A 19603-nucleotide genomic window follows, 5' to 3' on the forward strand; every position below is an offset into this window, starting at 1 on the left:
CTCTATTCACTAGATACTGGTAGCAGTTTCAACAACCAAAAATGTCTGCAGACATTGCCTAATGCCCTCTGTGGGGCAAAATCTCCTGGTTGAGAACCGCTGCTGTAGACCGAGATGATTAGAATCAAATCCTAGTCACTTCTTGTCATAGCAGTATGACTGCAGTCATATTGCTGTACCTCTCTAGGCTTCTTCATCCATGTAATGGGTACAGGGATGCCAACCTTATAAGATCCAAGTAGACTAAGAGATAATACAGGGAAAGCACTAAGCACAGTTCCTGTACACATTGAGCAACTTAATTCATGTTAGTTATTGCTTTTGAGCCCTCCGTAGCAGATCTACTTAGTGCAATGTTTTTGTTTTCTCTCATCAAGAAGTTTTCATAGAAATGCTTTCTATAAAGCATTTTCATAGAGAAAGCAGGTTCATATAGAAAGCATTGGCTGCTGGTTGGAGTGGAGAGATTGAAGACCCTCATCTAGGATCAAGCAACCCCCAGAAAACAATTTTAAACATGTCCATTCAGACAAAAGGAGTCCAAAACCATAAGATCCTCTCAGCATCCTGAACTAATGTCCAGCTGTTATCTCGGTGAGTAGCTCCCAATCCTTAGCTCAGAAGTGACTGACTACAAAAGCATATTCCAGCTTTATGAGCATACCTCCTGCTTGCTAGCCGGGGTTGATACTACAGAGATGTCTTTCCAGTTTTTAGAATTTAAAACAATGATCTGGTCACTCACATTTTCTTTCCCAACTTTGCTCTAGAAGTGAGCTTTCAAATCTGGAGCACTTCTGTGTTCTGAATTCCCAAACAACTCCTGTTCAAGGGTGATCTATGCTGCCACACACAAGGGATCATGGATTTTTCTTTGGCTGTCAGCTCTCAAAATTACCCAGCAATCCCAAAATGAATTTCCACTAATCTGACAGTTTTGCCTCTCCTGACATGATGTACTGTATATTCAGTGGTCAGCAGGGACTATTTAATTGCAGTTAAGCCTGTGCTGTTCATTGTGGCATTCAAAATAGAGCAATGTGTAACGTGACTACCCTTACTGACTCTCCAGGCCCAGATGGGTGGGTGGAACTCAATTTTGGGGGGAAACTTCTACTTGGGAACATTTAGTAATTAAGTTTTACTGACTAGCAGCTTTAATTCTTTCACTTTGAAGATTTATAAATGTTAGAATCAAAACTAACATCAAATCTCTCTACAAGGCAGAAGGAACTAAAATATCAGATGAAACTGATGATGAGTTACAAATGGATTAGAAACTCAAGAAAGGAGAGATTAACATTTTTAGAGTACGTACTATATGCTTGGCAGTTTGCAGGTGTTATCTCACTTTTCTCTTAAAGTATTTCAAAGAGGCAGGGACATTTCCCCCCCATTTTACAGATGCAGAAACTGAGGACTTAAAGAGATTAAGTTACTGCCCAAGACCTGTGGGTTGTGTGAGCAGAGCCAAGATTTGAGCCCAGGTTTGTCTGATAAGTCTAGATTCTTATGCCCCCACACTAAACTTCCCAAAAGATGCTAGATGTCATTGGGTTTTCAACTGTTTATTTGACGGGTGGAGAAACTGAGGTGTAGACAGTTCAAAGTGACTTGCTCAGAATTAAGTTATCTCAGGCTCAGGAAATTAGCCTGTGGGTATTCATAAGTCTGATTATTAAGAATAATGCAGTGCTTTGCCGCTTATAAAGTGCTATAACATCCATTATCTCATACTAAATTTTGGTTTTCAAGCAATTCTGTTATATGAACTGATAACTCAAAAAGAAAAGCATTTTGATAAGTGCTCTTTTTCCCACTGATGAATCTAATGATAAATATCTGCAGTATAACCACAAAAATGCTACTGTAAGGTGCCATGAACACATGAAGAGCAAAGACTTAAGTGGATTCACGTATTCAGCAAATATTATTAAGCTTGTAATATGTGCTAAGCATTATTCCAGGTGCTGGGAATACTGCAGTGAGTAAAATATTTAAAAATTCCCTACCCTAAGAGGGCTTACATTTTAGAGGGTGCAAGCGGATAATTGACTAAGTAAATGAGCGAGATATATAGCATGTCAGGTCATAAGTGTAAGCCAGCAAAATCAAGATGGGAAGGAGAGAAGGGGGCACTGGAAGCAGGGATTAAGTGGAGAGGGTGATATTTGAATGCAGACATACAAATATGAAGAACAAGCTTTTTTAATATATCGGGAAGAGCATTCCAGGTAGAAGGAACAGCTAATTCTAAGTCCTTGAGGCAGTAAATATACACTTTATTGTGTTTAAGGAACCCTAATGGTTCCTTAGCAATGTGGCAATTTTTCATGAACTTATTTGCCATTCATATATCTTCTGTGGTTAAATATCTGTTCAAGTCTTTTGCCCTTTTTGGGTAACTGTTTTTCTTCTTCTCCTTCTCCTTTTCCTTCTCCTCCTCCTCCTTCTCCTCTCCTTCTTCTTCTTCCTCTCTTCTTCTTCTTCCTCTTCCTCCTCTTCCCTTTCTTCCCCTTCTTCCCCTTCTTCCCCTTCTTCCCCTTCTTCCCCTTCTTCCCCTTCTTCCCCTTCTTCCCCTTCTTCTCCTTCTTCTCCTTCTCCTTCTCCTTCTCCTTCTTCTTCTTCTTCTTCTTCTTCTTCTTCTTCTTCTTCTTCTTCTTTCTTCTTCTTCTTCTCTTTCTTCCTCTTCTTCTTCCTCTTCCTCCCCTCTCCTTCTCTTTCCCTTTCCCCTTCTCCTTCCCCTTCTCCTTCTCCTTCTTCTTCTCCTTCTCCTTCTCCTTCTACTCCTCCTTCTCCCTCTCCTTCTCCTTATTGAGACACGGTTTTACTCCCATTGTCCAGGCTGTAGTGCAGTGGTGCGATCTTGGCTCACTGCAATCTCCGCTTCCCAGACTCAAGAGATTCTCCTGCCTCAGCCTCCCAAGTAGCTGGGACTACAGACACACACCACTATGCCTGGCTAATTTTTGTATTTTTTTTTTTTTGGTAGGGATGGGATTTCACCATGTTGTCCAAGCTGGTTTTGAACTCCTGGGCTCAAGAAATCCACCTGCTTCGGCCTCCCACAGTGCTGGGATTACAGGTGTGAGCCACTGCACCCAGCCTAATTAAGTTTTGAATATTTTGTCCCTATCAATGACTTGTCTTTTCATTCCTCTAACATTCTTAATTTTGATCAAGTCCAGTTTATCTTTTCTCTCCTTTATAGATTGTGCTTTTGGTGTTACATCTAAGAAATCTTTGCTTTTGATTATTTTAAAAATTGATTTTCTCATCAAGTAAAAGAAAATGTACTTTCAAGTTCCTTTAAGTACATCCATGTTGCCTAGGCAACCAAGTTATTTATCAATAGGTGATCATTTGTAATGATTTGTTAATAAAGGAATTAGAAAATATTGCTTTCCATGATCCTTAATCTACTTGCAAGACCTCATCCCCTTTAGTATAAGCTTATCCAAGACCTACGGCCAACTTGGAAGAGAGGCAGGTGTGATTTTGTGGGGAAAGCTTCCTGGGCCCTAGCAATAGGAGACTGCATTTTCTTCTTTGTTCTGCTACTAATCAGAAGCACAACTCTGGGCCAGTTGTATTCTCTTTTTTAGTTTACATTTCCAATTGCAAAAATAAGGAGTTGTACTAGATTTTTCTGTGCTCCTGTCTAGTCCTAATACTATATAAATGGGATATTGACAGTAAATCGAACATCTTCAGCAGGACCAGGACTAGAGTCAGGCAAGAGCTGCATCTAGGGTACAGCATTTAAGAAGCTGTGCACGGCCAGGCAGGGTGGCTAACACCTGCAATCCAGCACTTTGGGAGGCCGAGGCGGGTGGATCACGAGGTCAAGAGATTGAGACCATCCTGGCCAACATGGTGAAACCACGTCTCTACTAAAAATACAAAAATTAGCTCGGTGTGGTGGTGCGTGCCTATAGTCCCAGCTACTCGGGAGGCTGAGGCAGGAGAATCGCTTGAACCCGGGAGGCAGAGATTGCAGTGAGCCGAGAAGCTGAGATCATGCCACTGCACACTCCAGCCTGGTGATAGAGCAAGACTCCATAAAAAAAAAAAAAAAGAAGCTGTGTGTGCTCTCAGGGTTGTCCAAGTTTTCATTCTGCATTTCCACAACCCTAACAAGGAGCCACTTGCAAGACACTGGGAATGAGGTCCTCCATGAATTTTATGCCCTACATAATTCTCTTGCCATATCCTAGTTCTGATCCTGACCTTCAATGAGATAAGTGGGCATGACCTATGTGGGGGCTGTGATGAACTGGCACAGGGCATCTTGCATTTGAGTATGCATTCAAATCCCCTGGGAATATTGTTCATTCTCATTCAGAGGGTCTGGTATGGGGCTTGGGATTCTGCCTTTCTAACAAGCTCCCAGATGATGCTTGTGCTGGTGCATGGGCCACATTTTTCACGTCAAGGAACTAGAATGTACCAGTTTTGTCCAAAAAAGCAACTCATCTTCATTCATTGCCATGGGAATTCAGTCCCCAGAGTGCTCAATGTCTTTTTTTGTTTTGTTTTGTTTTTGGGACATAGTCTTGCTCTGTCACCCAGGCTTGATAGCGGCTTACTGCAACATTTGTGTCCCAGGCTCAAGCAATTCTTGTGTCTCAGCCTCCTGAGTAGCTGGGTACACGCCACTACGCCTAGCTAAGTTTTGTATTTTTAGTAGACATGCGGTTTCACCAAGTTGGCCAGGCTGGTCTTGAACTCCTGACCTCAAGCAATCTGCCCTCTTCAACTTCGGAAGTGCTGGCATTACAGGTGTGAGCCACCATGCCTTGCCCCAATGTCTTGATTAGTCAGAAGAGACACTAGAAATCTGTGGTGTAATATGAAGTCTCTGAAAATGGGCAAAGAAATAGCAAGATCTCAGAATCAATTTAACAACAAAGTCAACATCCCTGTCCCCACAGCAGAAATGTTAGCCTAAAAAAGGATGACAGAGTTAGACTCAATTTCATTTCTCAGGGTGTCCTTGCTTGAGTTGACATGCAATGATGGATCAGTGGCTCCCCTATTCTCCTCTTCCATCCTCTTTGCCCTCTATGTCTCCACTAGTAATTTTCATCTTTGTTTTTTAGCATATCTCCCCCTCTCTCTTTCCACTCCCCGGCTCCTTACATGCCTCAAAGCTTCTCTGGAGTAGACAGCTGTCTCCTTTGTCAGCCCAACATCCAATTGTTCTCCTTCTGGCGTCAGCCTGTTTTGTTTTGAAGATTTATTCTCTCCCTACATTCAGCTCATGGGATTCAAACCAGACTGCACCTTCCTGTACCCATGGCTCCAGTAGGAACCAGGCCCAAGTTGGCCTATCAGGGTATTCTTCACCCCAGCTCCAGTGATTGGCTGAGGAATGAGCACATTACCCAGGCAGGATGGATTACCTTTCTTGCCCAGCCTGAGTTATTGGGAAAAGGGAGCCCTTTCCCTTGGAATTGGAAAACTGGCAATAATGATATCTAACACTTACTGTTTACTCTCTACCAGGCACTGCTTTAAGAACATGCTTTTACATGAATTATCTCTTTAATATTCACAACAATCCTGTTTTGTTTGTACTTTTATTGTCTTCATTTCACAGGTTGGGAAACTGAGGCACAGAGAGGTTAAAGAGATGTGCCTGAAGCCACACACCTTGCAAGTGGTGGAGCTGGGATTTGAACTTGTCAATCTGGCTGCAGAGCTGAGCTCTTGGAGACTAGGTTTTACTGCTAGTAGCATGTAAGCCTGGAACTGCCGGCAGTCATTTTGTAAGTTTGCAGAGTGAACCTCAATGAGCATGAAGCAGAGAGGAAAGCAGTACTAAGAGATGCAAGAGAGTCTGTGTTCCAGCAATGGGATCTGAAGTCCTGAATCAAACCTTACCTGGTACCAAGATTTACCCATCAGACATGCCAGTTATAAGACCCAAATTTACCCTTTTTGGGGGATTGAGTTTGAATGAGTATTTTTGTTTGTTTGTTTTGGCATCAGAAAGACTCCTGATTAATACACAGTATGACATTGACCAAGATGCTTCCTTTCTCTAGGACTCAGTTTTCTTACCTGTAAAGGGTTCATCAACATTCTTTGGTTGAATCTTACCTGAAACATTTTGTCAGCCTTCACCAATCTCATCTAAGCCTTTGTTTCCATAGAACAAAGCCATTCAAGGAAGGAGGGGAAAGTGTCATGGAGTCTTACTGTCCTGAGTGCAAATATGGTCTCTGTATTGTCCTTATCTGTTCATTTTCTGCCTCTCAGTACTAGAATGAAAACTCTAGAAGGACAAGGAATTTTGTCTGATTTTCTTACTGCTGTATCCTCAGTATTTTGAACTGTGTCTAACTCAGATTACAATCTCCAATTTTTTTTGATTTTCATATATCTGTGTATATATTTGTTAAATGAGTGAAGAAATCCTTATATGTCTTTATGGATAACAAGCTGGCTTGGGCATGGTTTTCAGTTATGGGTCCTTCCTTTCGTGCGGGAGTGGTTATGGATGGTATTTGTTCCTCTCTGCTTCATAATTCTCTCATCCATTTTTGACTTAATGGACAGAAACAATAGATGAATAAAATGGAGTCATCTCTGAACAAAACACAGGGTTTTAATGCTTCTTAAATCCTGTAACATATTATCACTTCTAAACTCACAGTAAGCAGTTAAGTTCTTATGATGGATGAATTTCCAGTTTCAAATGATATAAGAGAGGACTGTGTCTTACTTTCCATCCTATTTTACTTATATTTCAATATCTTAGTAGAGCTATTACATGAAATTGATCCCCCAGCATTAGGAAACAGGATGTTGCTGACACTGTTATATGCTATTATATAATGTACTATTATTTGTCATTTTTGTCATGACATCCAGCCCAAGCTTCTCTCTTGCAAATAAACCTCATTTTTGTTTTGGGTGGCAATGTGCTCAGATCCAGGTAATAATAAAGACTATAGTAGGCTGGGTGCGGTGGCTCACGCCTGTAATCCCAGCACTTTGGGAGGCCGAGGTGGGTGGATCACCTGAGGTTAGGAGTTCAAGACCAGTCTGACCAACATGGAGAAACCCTGTCTCTACTAAAAATACAAAATTAGCTGAGCGTGGTGGTGCATACCTGTAATCCCAGCTACTCAGGAGGCTAAGGCAGGAGAATTGCTTAAACGTGGGAGGCGGAGGTTGTGATGAGCCGAGATCACGCTGTTGCACTCCAGCCTGGGCAACAAGATCAAAACTCCAACTCAAAAAAAAAAAAAAATGTGATGATAATAAAATAAAATAAAATGACTATAGTAGCTATCACTTGAGTATTTCTTCCTATGTTTTAGGCACTCTTCTAAGCCAGAAACATGCATTTTATGTATTTGATATATGATCGCATGGATTGGGATTAGGATCAGCCAGTCATGTTGTCACCGACCCTGAATTCCAGGCAGCTAAGTGTGGCCATGATGTTCCCCTGCCCAGTAAGAGGCTATGCAGCAGGTGAAGAAGTGGGCTTTGCTTCCAGCTTCGCAACCTTGGAGAATTTATTTAGTGTCTCAATAGCTAAGGCTTTTTATTTTTGTTTTTGTTTTTGTTTTCTTTTCTTAAATCTCTGAAATGGGGTTAATAATACTTACCTCACAGAGTTGTTGCAAAGGTTAGATGAGCTAATGCATGTGACACACTTAGAAAAATGCTTGACCAGTACTTCTCAACTGAGACAAGTCTGCCTCCCAGGAGACATTTGGCAATGTCTGGAGACACTCGTGGTTGTCACAGCTAGGGTGGGAGTGGAGCAGGTGCTTCTGGCACCTAGTGAGTGGAGGCCAGGGATGGTGCTAAACATTCTACAATGTAGAGGACAGACCCTACAACAAAGAACAATCTGGTCCCGAGTGTCAATAGTACAAAGTGGGAAATCCTGGCCTAGACCTTAATAAACACGCAGAGTATGGGAACTGCTTGAGGGCTGCCTAGAACATAACCTCCAGAAGAGCAGAGAGATGTTGCTTTTTTCCCTGCCCTATCTCTGGAGCTTAGATTAGTGCTTGGCACATAGTAGTTTCTCAATAAATATGTGTTAAATGAATGAATGATAGATACAATGACCCTTGGAAAATTTTTGCTGTCATGACTATTCCATCCTCCTCTGGTTTCATCCTACTTTGGTCTCAGTCATGATAAATTGTTACAGGAGCCATTTACCACCATGGTACCCAACATGCTGATGGAAGAGGCAAAGGCTAGAAGGAATCTGGGCCTCTGATGACCTTGTCAGACACTGCACTGGCCTGGACTACCGGATGCCAAGGTTTTCAGCCTATAAAAAAATGACTCCCTGTTTGTTAGGCCTCTATTTTACAGGTTTCTGTGACATGCAGACAAAAACATTCATAACTAATAACCAGAAAGGACACCATCTTCTCTTGGGTTTATGACATGAATTTACTGTCTCAAACCCACTGAAGAAAACAACCCCATTGGTTAGTTCACTTCCAAAGGCTCTGCTTATCGTCAGATACGCTGAAATTAAATTTTTTGTATTTGGCAACTATGCTCCAATATTTAAATGCCAACACTAAATGCTCTTAACAAAAGTGGAAATATCGTACCACTTTTTGGAAGTGCTTGGCAGCTAACAAACTTATCCTGGCATAAACTCTAGGAAGTTGTCTTAATTTTCAAAATTACTCATATAAAGAAGACATACATGTGGCCAACAAGCATATGAAAAAAAGCTCAATATCAGTGATCATTGGAGAAATGCAAATCAAAACCATAATGAGATACTATCTCACACCAGTCAGAGTGGCTATGATTAAAAAGTAAAAAAATATCAGATGCTGGCAAGATTGTGGAGAAAAGGGAATGCTTATGCACTGTTGGTGGGAGTGCAAATTAGTTCAACTGCTGTGGAAAGCAGTGTGGCTATTCCTCAAAGAGCTAAAAACAGAACTACCGTTGGGCTGAGCCATCTCATTACTGGATATATACCCAAAGGAATATAAATCCTTCTACTATAAAGACACATGCACACATATGTTCATTATAGTTCTATTCACAATAGCAAAGACATGGAATCAACCTAAATGCCCATCAGTGATAGACTGGATAAAGAAAATGTGGTACACACACACCGTGGAATACGATGCAGCCATAAAAAGAATGCAATCACATCCTTTGCAGGAACATGGATGGAGCTGGAAGCCATTATCCTTAGCAAACTAATGCAGAAACAGGAAACCAAATATTGCATATTCTCATTTGTAAGTTGGAGTTAAATGATGAGAATGCATGGACACAAAGAGGGGAACAACTCACACTGGGGCTTATTTGAGGATAGAGGATGGGAGGAGAGAGAAGAGCAGAAAAAATAACTATTGGGTACTAGGTTTAGTACCTGGATGACAAAAGAATCTTCACAACAAACCCCCATGACACAAATTTACCTGTATAACAAACCTGCACGTGTACCCCTGCACCTAAAATAAAAGTTTTAAAAAGTTACCCGTGTATTTAATGCATGTTTGTTGAAGGCTTAAGATAGGTCCAAGATGGGACAGGGAGTAGGGTATAACAAGAAGAAAACAGAGCTAAGTTCAGTTCTCTGTCCTTATAAAACTGACAGGCTGAAAGGAAATGTGGATCTGAAATTACCAGTGCAGTGAGTGTCATGAAGAAGCACAGAGGTCTAAACAACACTTACTGGGAGTCTCTAAGCTACTCAAGAGATCAGGAAGGGACTTTCCTGAGAAGCTGAGATCTGCATTAAAATGTCAAGAGGCAGTATGAGACAGTGGTTATTAAGGCTCTGGGGTAAGATTATGAAGTTTTTGTTTGTTTGTTTGAGACAGGACCTCTGTCACCCAGGTGGGAGTGTGGTGGTGGGATCATATCTCACTGCAGCCTCAAAAACCTGGGCTCAAGCCATCCTCCTGCCTCAGCCTCTTAAGTGGCTGGGACCACTGGCATGCACCACCACACCTGGCTAATTTTTTTTTTTAATTTTTAAAATTTTGTGTGGAGATGGGGGTCTCACTGTGTTGCCCAGGCTAGTCTTGAACTCCTGACCTCAAGCAGTCCTCCTGCCTCAGTCTCCGAAAGTGCTACGATTATAGGTGAGATTATGAGCTTTTGAGTTCCCCTATTACCTATTCCTAGATGGATGATCTTGAGTAATTAATTGCCAAAAGGCTTGATACCTTATTTATTAAAATAATACTTCGTAGGGTTAGTGTGAAAATTAAATTGGATAATAGTGTAAACTTGCTGTAAGCCTCAAATATTATAAGCCTTCAAGAAGTGTTAGATTTGTAATTATTAAAAATTCACAGCCGGGTGCAGTGGCTCATGCCTATAATCCCAGCACTTTGGGAGGCTGAGGCAGGTGGATCACGAGGTCAAGAGATCGAGACCATCCTGGCCAACATGATGAAACCCCATCTGTACTAAAAGCACAAAAAATTGGCTAAGTGCTGTGGCATGCACCTGTAGGCCCAGCTACTAGGGAGGCTGAGGCAGGAGAATCGCTTAACCAGGGAGGCAGAGGTTGCAGTGAGCCCAGATTGTGCCACTGCACTCCAGCCTGGCAACAGAGCGAGACTCTGTCTCAAAAAAAAAAAAAAAAAAAAAAAATCACTAAGGGAATGAAGAATAAAAAGCAGGGGCATGCACAAATCTATTTTATGATTTGTCAAAATTTGTTTCTAATTCATCCCTTGCAGGTTACATCATCTGGAGACTGAGAGCTTGGGATGCTCCTTGTTTGTCCAAGCATTTGAACAAATCCGGTGTCCTTTTTGAGCAAAATATGAGCCCCACCTTTAGAATTTGTGAATCTCCCTTCAGATGGGAAAGTTGTTTTTGTGGCTAAAATTAGAAACAATCCAAATGTCTATGAAATGATGAGTGGATAGATAAAATGTGATATACCCACACAACAGAAAAGTATTTGTCAATAAAAAGGACTGAAGTCTAGATACATGCTCCAACATGAATAAATCTCCAAAACATCATGCTAAGTGAAAGGAGCCAGACACAAAAGACCACATTCTGTGTAATTCCATTTATATAAAATGGCAAAAAACCAAATTCATAAAAACAGTAAATAGATTAGTGCCTAGATTTGAGGGTGAAAAAAATTAACTACATGATCTTTTTGGAGTGATGAAATATTCTATAATGGATTATTGTGATAGTTGCACAACTTCTTAAATTTACTAAATATCATTGAAATGAATACATTTTTATGTTGCATACATTATATCCCAATAAATTTATTTTTAAAAACATCCTCTGGGGACTGTTGTGGGGTGGGGGGAGGGGGGAGGGATAGCATTGGGAGATATACCTAATGCTAGATGACGAGTTGGTGGGTGCAGCGCACCAGCATGGCACATGTATACATATGTAACTTACCTGCACATTGCACACATGTACCATAAAACCTAAAGTATAATAATAATAATAATAATAAAAGAAAAAAAAAAACATCCTTTATGACTGAGTTAAATAAACTTGCAAGCTCCTAAATTTGTATGGTAGGATGTTAATTTTTAGTTTAAGACATTTGGTTTCTAAAGATACTGAGCCTCCAGAGAAGTCAAATGGAATATTAGCCGTTGGGCTAATCTGAGATATAACCTTGATGAATTTGCTAGGGATGTCCAATGGTTGGGAGGGACGTTGAATGTTTTGAGCTAACAAGATCTCTGACTTCCATCCTTATAGTGAACTCTGTTACTTTGGACAGCATTATCTCATCTACCTGTCGAAATCCCTTTTCTAAGTTATTATCATCAAGATTGTTCAAATAGAAACCAATATTGCTGTATTTTGTCTTTTGTATAGCCATATTTGAAGACGTCAGCTGTTAGGTTTCTTGAGATCCCTAAAATGGGATCCCTTAGATCTCATTCCATGAAAATTATTCTCATTGCATGCAGAAAATTATTTTATGATTTGGAAAAACTTGTTTCTAATTCATCCCTTGCAGGTTACATGATCTGGAGACTGAGAACTTGGGACACTCCTTGTTCGTCCAAGCGTTTGAACAAATCCAGTGTCCTTCTTGAGCAAAATATGAGCCCCACCTTTAGAATTTGTGAATCTCCCTTTCAGATGGAAAAGCTTTTTTTTTGCATTAAATAAACTTGATCCTTAGATCCATATGATCTTCAGGTGAAAATCTCTTCGTGGCCATGAAAATTTTACTTTTGGTGTATTTGTACATTTTCTCCTATGATACAGGGAGAGACATGTAGTTCAATAGGTTTTCCTTTTTGTCTCGTCCACTAGGAAAGGCAAAGTTACATTCAATGGTCATTGTTGCTGTAGCTCTGATGTATAATAATGTCTTATCGCTATTCTTTCTTTCTCTCTCATGATTCTATATTTAATTGTCTCATTTGTATTATGCTTAATTTAGTGAACTACCTCACATTTTAGGCAGTGAGTGGATTACAAATAAAAATAATGAATGCGGCTGGGTGTGGTGGCTCACGCCTGTAATTCCAGCACTTTGGGAGGCCGAGGTGGGTGGATCACGAGGTCAGATTGAGATCATCCTGGCTAACACGGTGAAACCCCATCTCTACTAAAAAATACAAAAAATTACCTGGGTGTGGTGGCAGGTGGCTGTAGTCCTAGCTACTCGGGAGGCTAAAGCAGGAGAATGGCGTGAACCTGGGAGGCGGAGGTTGCAGTGAGCCGAGATCATGCCACTGCACTCCAGCCTGGGCGACAGAGCGAGACTCTGTCTCAAAAAAAAAAAAAAAAAAAAAACACACACACACACACACACACACAGAGGAATGCATAATTTTGTACATTTGCAATTATATTTTTCTGCTTTTGAAATTAACCAACATGGGCAACACCATTGGTGGTTGTCATACACACACATACATATGCAAGCATGTATGTGTTTTGATATATTAGATATGCAGATATAGGTGTCAACATGAATTCTCAGCTGAAAAATAGGAGTAGCTCGTGAAAATTTGTGGCTAGATTTAAATCTCTAGAAACTGTTCTTCAGAAAGGACACATTAATGCAAGGTAAATTTTACTAGGAAGAACTAAGTAATAATTCTCCTGTTATAAACCATGCAACATTATAAGGGAGTTTAGATTACTTTAAAATACTTGTGGTTGGGGTTCTATGATTTAGACACAATTGTTTCTTTCAAAATTATTTCTCATGACCTCAATATAACTTCAAGGACATCTAATGCCTAAGGAATCAGATCAAAGATGCCACTTGAAATTTCAAAATAGGATACTAAGATATTCCACTGTAGCCTTCTGGCAGCAGTTACATGAGTTGCCTTTCTGTCTTTGAAAACTGGTCTTGCCGTCTCATAAAGAACAGTGTGAAATTGAACTTGCAATTAAAAAATAAGCTTGGTTTTTCTGTTTTTCCCTCCTCCCCACAAACCTCTCGACACAACCAAATTGAGGGTTATCAGGAAACAGAAGGAAGAGAATGCTGTAAGATTTCAAAGATGCCTGGTAGGAATATTTCTTAATTGAGCCGTGCTTTCGAGCTGCGTGGAATTGTTCTTATTAAAAATTAAATAAGAACAGCAGAGAAGAACATGGGAAGCTCTTCGAGATTAGAGCTTTGTGAGATTTACTTAAAAGGCTTTCATTAGGCACTGGGGGTTCTGAAGCATATTAAAACCCTACCTATACAAAATATATGGTGCTCTAGCTTTTAGCCCCTTTTCCTAAGAAATATAAAACATGGGCGCTTAAAACAGGAATAGGAAAAGAATATTTTCACAGCGTTCTTTGAAATAAGGTCTACATGTTCAGATGAGTAAATAATTAGCCCTTTTGTTCTTCTCTCTTTCCCTTCCTTTGTTTTTCGCTGCCTTTGTCAACGCAGGTTAGTACAGGTCCTAGCTGGGGTTTGGTTCTTTATTTTGTTATTATTATATTTTAAAAATCAATTTTCTATCTTGGGTGAATGGAGGAAAGGTTTTCAGCAGGGCTTCTCAAACTTTAATGTGCACATGAATCACCTGGGATCCTGTTAAAATGCAGATTCTGATTTAGTGGGTCTGGGGATGGGGCCTGGGGTTCCGCATTTCTAACAAGCTTCCGGGTGGATGGTGATGCTGCTGATCTGTGGACTGTTCTAGAATAACAAAGAAATCCAGTGGCCCCTAAATTAAATCGTATGTATCCAATTCCTTTAAAGAAGGTAGGGATGGACTGACTGGGGGAAGAGTGGGGATAGAAAAAAAGGAGAAGAATAAATAAAAACAAAAACTGCACCATACACGCAAATATAAACAGCCTAATTATCCACATCGCTTCAGTGTGACGATTTATCATTCCCGAGTAAGTGATGCTGATAATACAAATTTTGTCATATTTTTGTAATGCAACTTGGCTTTTGGTAAAGCAATTGGAGTTCAAATACATGATCCTTTAAAGTGCTGAATATGGAACACGCATGTGCACGTACACCCACACACACATACACACACCCACACAGTGTTGCCAGTCAGAGCTGCTTGCTCTTCTATATATGTGAGGCCTCATAGTTTTCCCCGAAGGATACGAATAACCATGTCGTTAAACATAACAGTTTTGCCATAGGCAGGACAGCCGATAGAGGCCTGATATTCAACAGAAATTTCAACACCGTGGCCACTTACCTCACTTGGGGAGCTGGGGTTCGGGAAGAATTCCTTCAACAATAAGATCAAGTGAAAAGATCCATTGGAAAGTATTGGAAGTATTTTGCAAGCTATGGAGTGTTGGGTAAGTGCTACTTGCTATTATTTTTTCCTGTTTGCATTTGATTTGCTGTATTTTATTTCATTTAAAAGTATCTTTTTGAGTTGTTGCTGGTTCATGTAATTCATGCTGGTTTTATTGCAATTTGCTGACATGCATCAAAACTAAAAATTAAAAGTGTTCATATACTCCAATCTAGCAAATGCATGGAATGAAATGAATTCTACCTAAACCCTTATGTAAATGTGGAGAGAGATATGTATGAGGAAGGTCACTGCATTATTGCTTGGATGGAAAAAAATCGGAAAACGCCTAAATGTCCTTCAATGGGACTGGCTCCATGTGTAATGGCACATCCATAGAGTGAAATATTCTGTTGCTAAAACCTCCGAATGAGGTGCAACTGAAGTATGAGCATAGGAAGATATCCTGAATATAAATGAGTTATGTTTAAAAAGAAAAAAAAAAGGAAAAAGAAAACACAAAGAAGATGTCCTGAAATTGGGTTGTCCACTTGTCTGTCTGTCAAGCTTTATTTTGTTAGCCTGGTAAAAGCTCCTGCCAAAAATAACACTAAAAGGGTAACAGCAGTGATCACTAGGAAAGGAATTAGAAGGAGGTACATTCTGTTTCTATTTTCATACTTTTTCTTGCTGTATTTCTGGAAAACAGAACATAAATAGAAAAGAGGACAGAATGGACGAGTAACTAGAGGACTTAGATTTGGGTCCCAGTTTGGCTTGGCCAAATAATAGCTTTGGGCAAGTTACTTCACAACTCTGAGCATTTATGTCCTCAAATGTACAATGCGGATTGGGACAATACCACCCCATGGTTTATTTCTTTGGAAGACTGAATGAAATGCGTAAAGCACTTTGTCCTCCACAGAGAACCGAGAATGTCCTTGTTTCTTTTTGCTGCTCTAAACATCACTATGTGATTTGAGGACCCTGGCAATCAGTGCTGATACATATCTGGCTCAATGCACCCAAATCCATGAAGCTTTATACAGCTGCCCCCTGCCCCACTTCTCCTCACCCTTTGACCCCTTCACAGACACTTTTCCCATCTCTATGGGTGTCCCCTAACAAAATGTCAGAAAGACCCATGTCGTTGACTTACACTTTTGTATTACCGTGAACCAATGTACTTTTTCCCCAAGGCTATTTGCTCTTATATCTTATTCTGCAACATCTGCCAAAGAATTCTGTGATGAAAGAAATCTCAGCCCCAAAGCAACAAGCCAGGAGCAATTCAGGTAGGCAAGAGTCTTCTTGGGGTACCTGAAAGGACATAAAATAGTGTTTGCCGCTTGAGTCACTTCCAGTGAATATTACTGGTCCATGAATCACCTATATTATTTTTTGACTAATTATTTTTCACAGACTCTATTTTAAACAACTTAAGAATCCATGTTAAAAGAAAATAGTAATTAGTAATGAAAAATCCACATATAAGGTCTGCATTGATAAAAATGAATAAATAATAAAATTTTGAAAGTATACATCTGTATACCACCTAAGACAGTGTTGTGTCCTAGAGGGATACATTTACCACCTTTTGGACAACCGGTGTATAAAATATCTCCAACTCATCCCAATGACTCTTATTCTTCTTTGCATTCTCCCAATGGACAAGAGACGCAAACGCATGAAGCATTTCGTGGGCTTTTGCAACAAAGCAATCCCGTTGCTCCAGAGTGAAACAGTCTCTTCCCAGGAGGGTAGACAATGTGCCTCATTCCCTGCTGTGTATTCTTAGTGCCTGGATGAATGAATGAAAAATTGAATGAGGCCGGGTGCAGTGACTCACACCTGTTATCCCAGCACTTTGGGAGGCCGAGGTGGGTGGATCACCTGAAGTCAGGAGTTCGAGACCAGCCTGGCCAATATGGTGAAACCTCATCTATACTAAAAATACAAAAATTAGCCAGGCATAGTGGTGCCCACCTGTAATCCCAGCTACTCTGGAGGCTGAGGTAAGAGAATTTCTTGAACCTGGGAGGTGGAGGTTATTGTCAGCCAAGGTTGCGCTACTGCACTCCAGCCTGGGTGACAGAGCAAGACTCCGTCTCAAAAAATTAAAAAAAAAAAAAGAAAAAATGAATGAATAAATGCAGTGTTTCTTATTCAATGCTGATGACTTTAAAAAACAGATTTCTTATTAGTTTCTGTTGAAAACAAAACAATCTGTTTTCATATGTCAAACTCCTTTGTCCATTTGGGAAAATCACTTAAAAAAAAGGGATAAGTCCAACTCCTCCATTATCACAAGGTTTGAATTTTGAATTTGTACAAAGGATGAGAGAATTGAGGCTACAGCTCAGACTATTAGTGGAATTTGTAAAGGGAGAAAATTAACTGTTCATCATATATATATATATCTACATATATATATATATTTGCAGTAATGTCAGTACTAGAAGCCTTTTGTTCTTATTTAATTGTTGTAGAGTCTGCCTGACTAAAGTGCTGTGCAGAAGTTGTCAGTTCTATAAAATCAAAGGACTTGGATCTTGGCATTCTAAGAGCTGTCTAATTTAAGACCATTGAAATTCACATAATATTGTTAATTCCTATCATGTCTCCACAGTGGATTTTTTACCAGATTTAAGTAGATCACAGGCTAAGACCAGGGAGAAATGAAAAAAATGCATATATGTGTATATGTATATCTGTATACACACAGAGACACATAGTAGCATGTATCATTTCAGCATATTCTAGTTTCCAACAAATATGCAGAATACTAGACTGTGAGCTACCAAGTCTTCCAAATTCTGAGTATTATAATCCTTTTCTTGGTGTAACTGACATAATTATTGTTTTCAATGAAATCAGAGATTTTCTTTATGCAATCTTTTTTCAAGAAAGAGATAGATATGTGCAAGCTTACAGCACACACACACACCTATCATATAATTATATTCTTTCTGAGTCTTTATACTCTGCTGTGATTTCCTTTATGTGTTATTGGGGGTTTCATCCAGCAATTGAATGACTAGAGGGAAAAAAATAGAAATTTTTTGTCTGTCATAAACATCAGTGAGTTTGGATTACAATTACCTTATGTACAAGTAGGTGTTTTTTCATACTTTAAATTTTGCGTTTTTTAGATCTCTACCATCTCTTCATGTCTGTTTGTCGTAGATATTCAGTTTGCAGTGTCTATGAATTGTTTTGTTTTGGAAAATGAGATGTTTGGAGAAGAGGTCTATATACGTGTGTGTGTGTGTGTGTGTGTGTGTGTATTTTCCCTGCTCCAAGCATTTCATTCACCTGATTTTGATAAGACAGCCTCAAAATTTCAGTTAATGAATCATAGCTCCCACCACCCTCTCAGCTAAGGTAATTTGGTTTTAATGGGCCCCAAATAGGGTTGCCAGATAAAATATAGAATGCCCAGTTAAATTTGAATATCAGATAAACAATACTTTTTTTTTTTTTTTGACGGAGTCTTGCTCTGTCACCCAGGCTGGAGTGCAGTGGCACGATCTAGGCTCACTGGAACTCCATCTCCCTGTTCAAGCAATTCCCCTGCCTCAGTCTCCTGAGTAGCTGGGATTACAGGCGCACACTACCAGGCCTGGATAATTTTTTTGTATTTTTAATAGAGAAGGGGTACTTTTATGTACAACTATATCCCAAATATTGCATGGGACATATTACATCAGAAATAATTCAGCTGGGTGTGGTGGCTCATGCTTATAATCTCAACACTTTGAGAGGCTGAAGCAGGAGGATTACTTGAGCTCAGAAGTTTGAGACCAACCTGGGCAGCATAGTGAAACCCTGTCTCTACAGAAAAAAAAATAGCTGGGCATCTTGGTTTGCACCTGTGGGCCCAGCTACTGGGCTGAGAGGCTGAGAGGCTGAGGTGGGAGGACCACTTGAGCCCAGGAGGTCAAAGCTGCAGTGAGTGGTGATCACACCACTGCACTCCAGCCTACGCAACAGAAAGAGACCCTATCTCAAAAAACCAAAAACCCCACAATTCATCATTTATCTGAAATTCAAATATAAGTGGGCATCTTGTAGTTTTATTTGCTGACTTGGGCAACCTGAACCCCGCCTTCAGCACCAAGGCCTGGACTCTCACTGGCCCATTAGATCAGCAGTTAGTTCCACGGCCATTGAGAGCCAAGACGAGAAGTTTTGTTGGCTGCCTGAGGGAGAAACAGGATTTTCTTCCTCTGGATCTGAGGCTGAGGATCTCATGATTTGGGGTTGGTGTTGCAGCCACGTTGTGCCATGGTAGATCAGCATGGATTTCAGAACTTCAGTGGAATGGGCAGCTTCATGTTGATGCCATTTCAATAGTGACTTATTTCAGTCTACGTACTTTCCAAGAATGTCACCATCTCTAAATAGGAAATAATCCTTGTCATCTAGAACTACTTTGGTGCCTCCATATTCTGGGAGAGGAACTTTATCTCCAACTTTCACGCTAACTGGTTGAATCTCTCCACCCTTTCCTTTAGAACCCGGTCCAACAGCGACTACTGTTGCTTGCAATACTTTTCCTTGAGATATTTCTGGAAGCATAATGCCTCCTTTGGTTACAGTTTCAGCAGCACTCCTTTCAACCTATACTCGGTCAAAGAGTGGAAGAAACTTTCTAAATGCTTGTCCTGCCATGACTTCCTCCGCCTCAGACTCGTACTCTGCTCTAGTGTAGCGCCGCAAGGAGAGCAAGGAGAGGAAGGATGGCACACAATGATAATGGTTGATAATGATAATAACAATAGTTACTGAGCACTTTCTATGTCCTGCTCCGAGTAAAGAATTTTAGCTCATTATTCTATCTATAGTCTTATGCTTGACTCTAAAGGTGAAGGTCAGGGTGAAATTTGCTAGGTTGAACC

The 19603-nt window shown here is 40.2% G+C and overlaps 1 pseudogene; it reads right to left on the reverse strand.

The window, feature by feature from the left end:
- Positions 1 to 19011: 19011 nt before the first annotated feature.
- Positions 19012 to 19376, reverse strand: LOC129021900 (10 kDa heat shock protein, mitochondrial-like; annotated as a pseudogene).
- Between the last annotated feature and the right edge of the window lie 227 nt (positions 19377 to 19603).

The sequence above is a fragment of the Pongo pygmaeus genome, chromosome 21 (genome assembly GCF_028885625.2).
Source record: "Pongo pygmaeus isolate AG05252 chromosome 21, NHGRI_mPonPyg2-v2.0_pri, whole genome shotgun sequence".
Classification (NCBI taxonomy): Eukaryota; Metazoa; Chordata; class Mammalia; order Primates; family Hominidae; genus Pongo; species Pongo pygmaeus.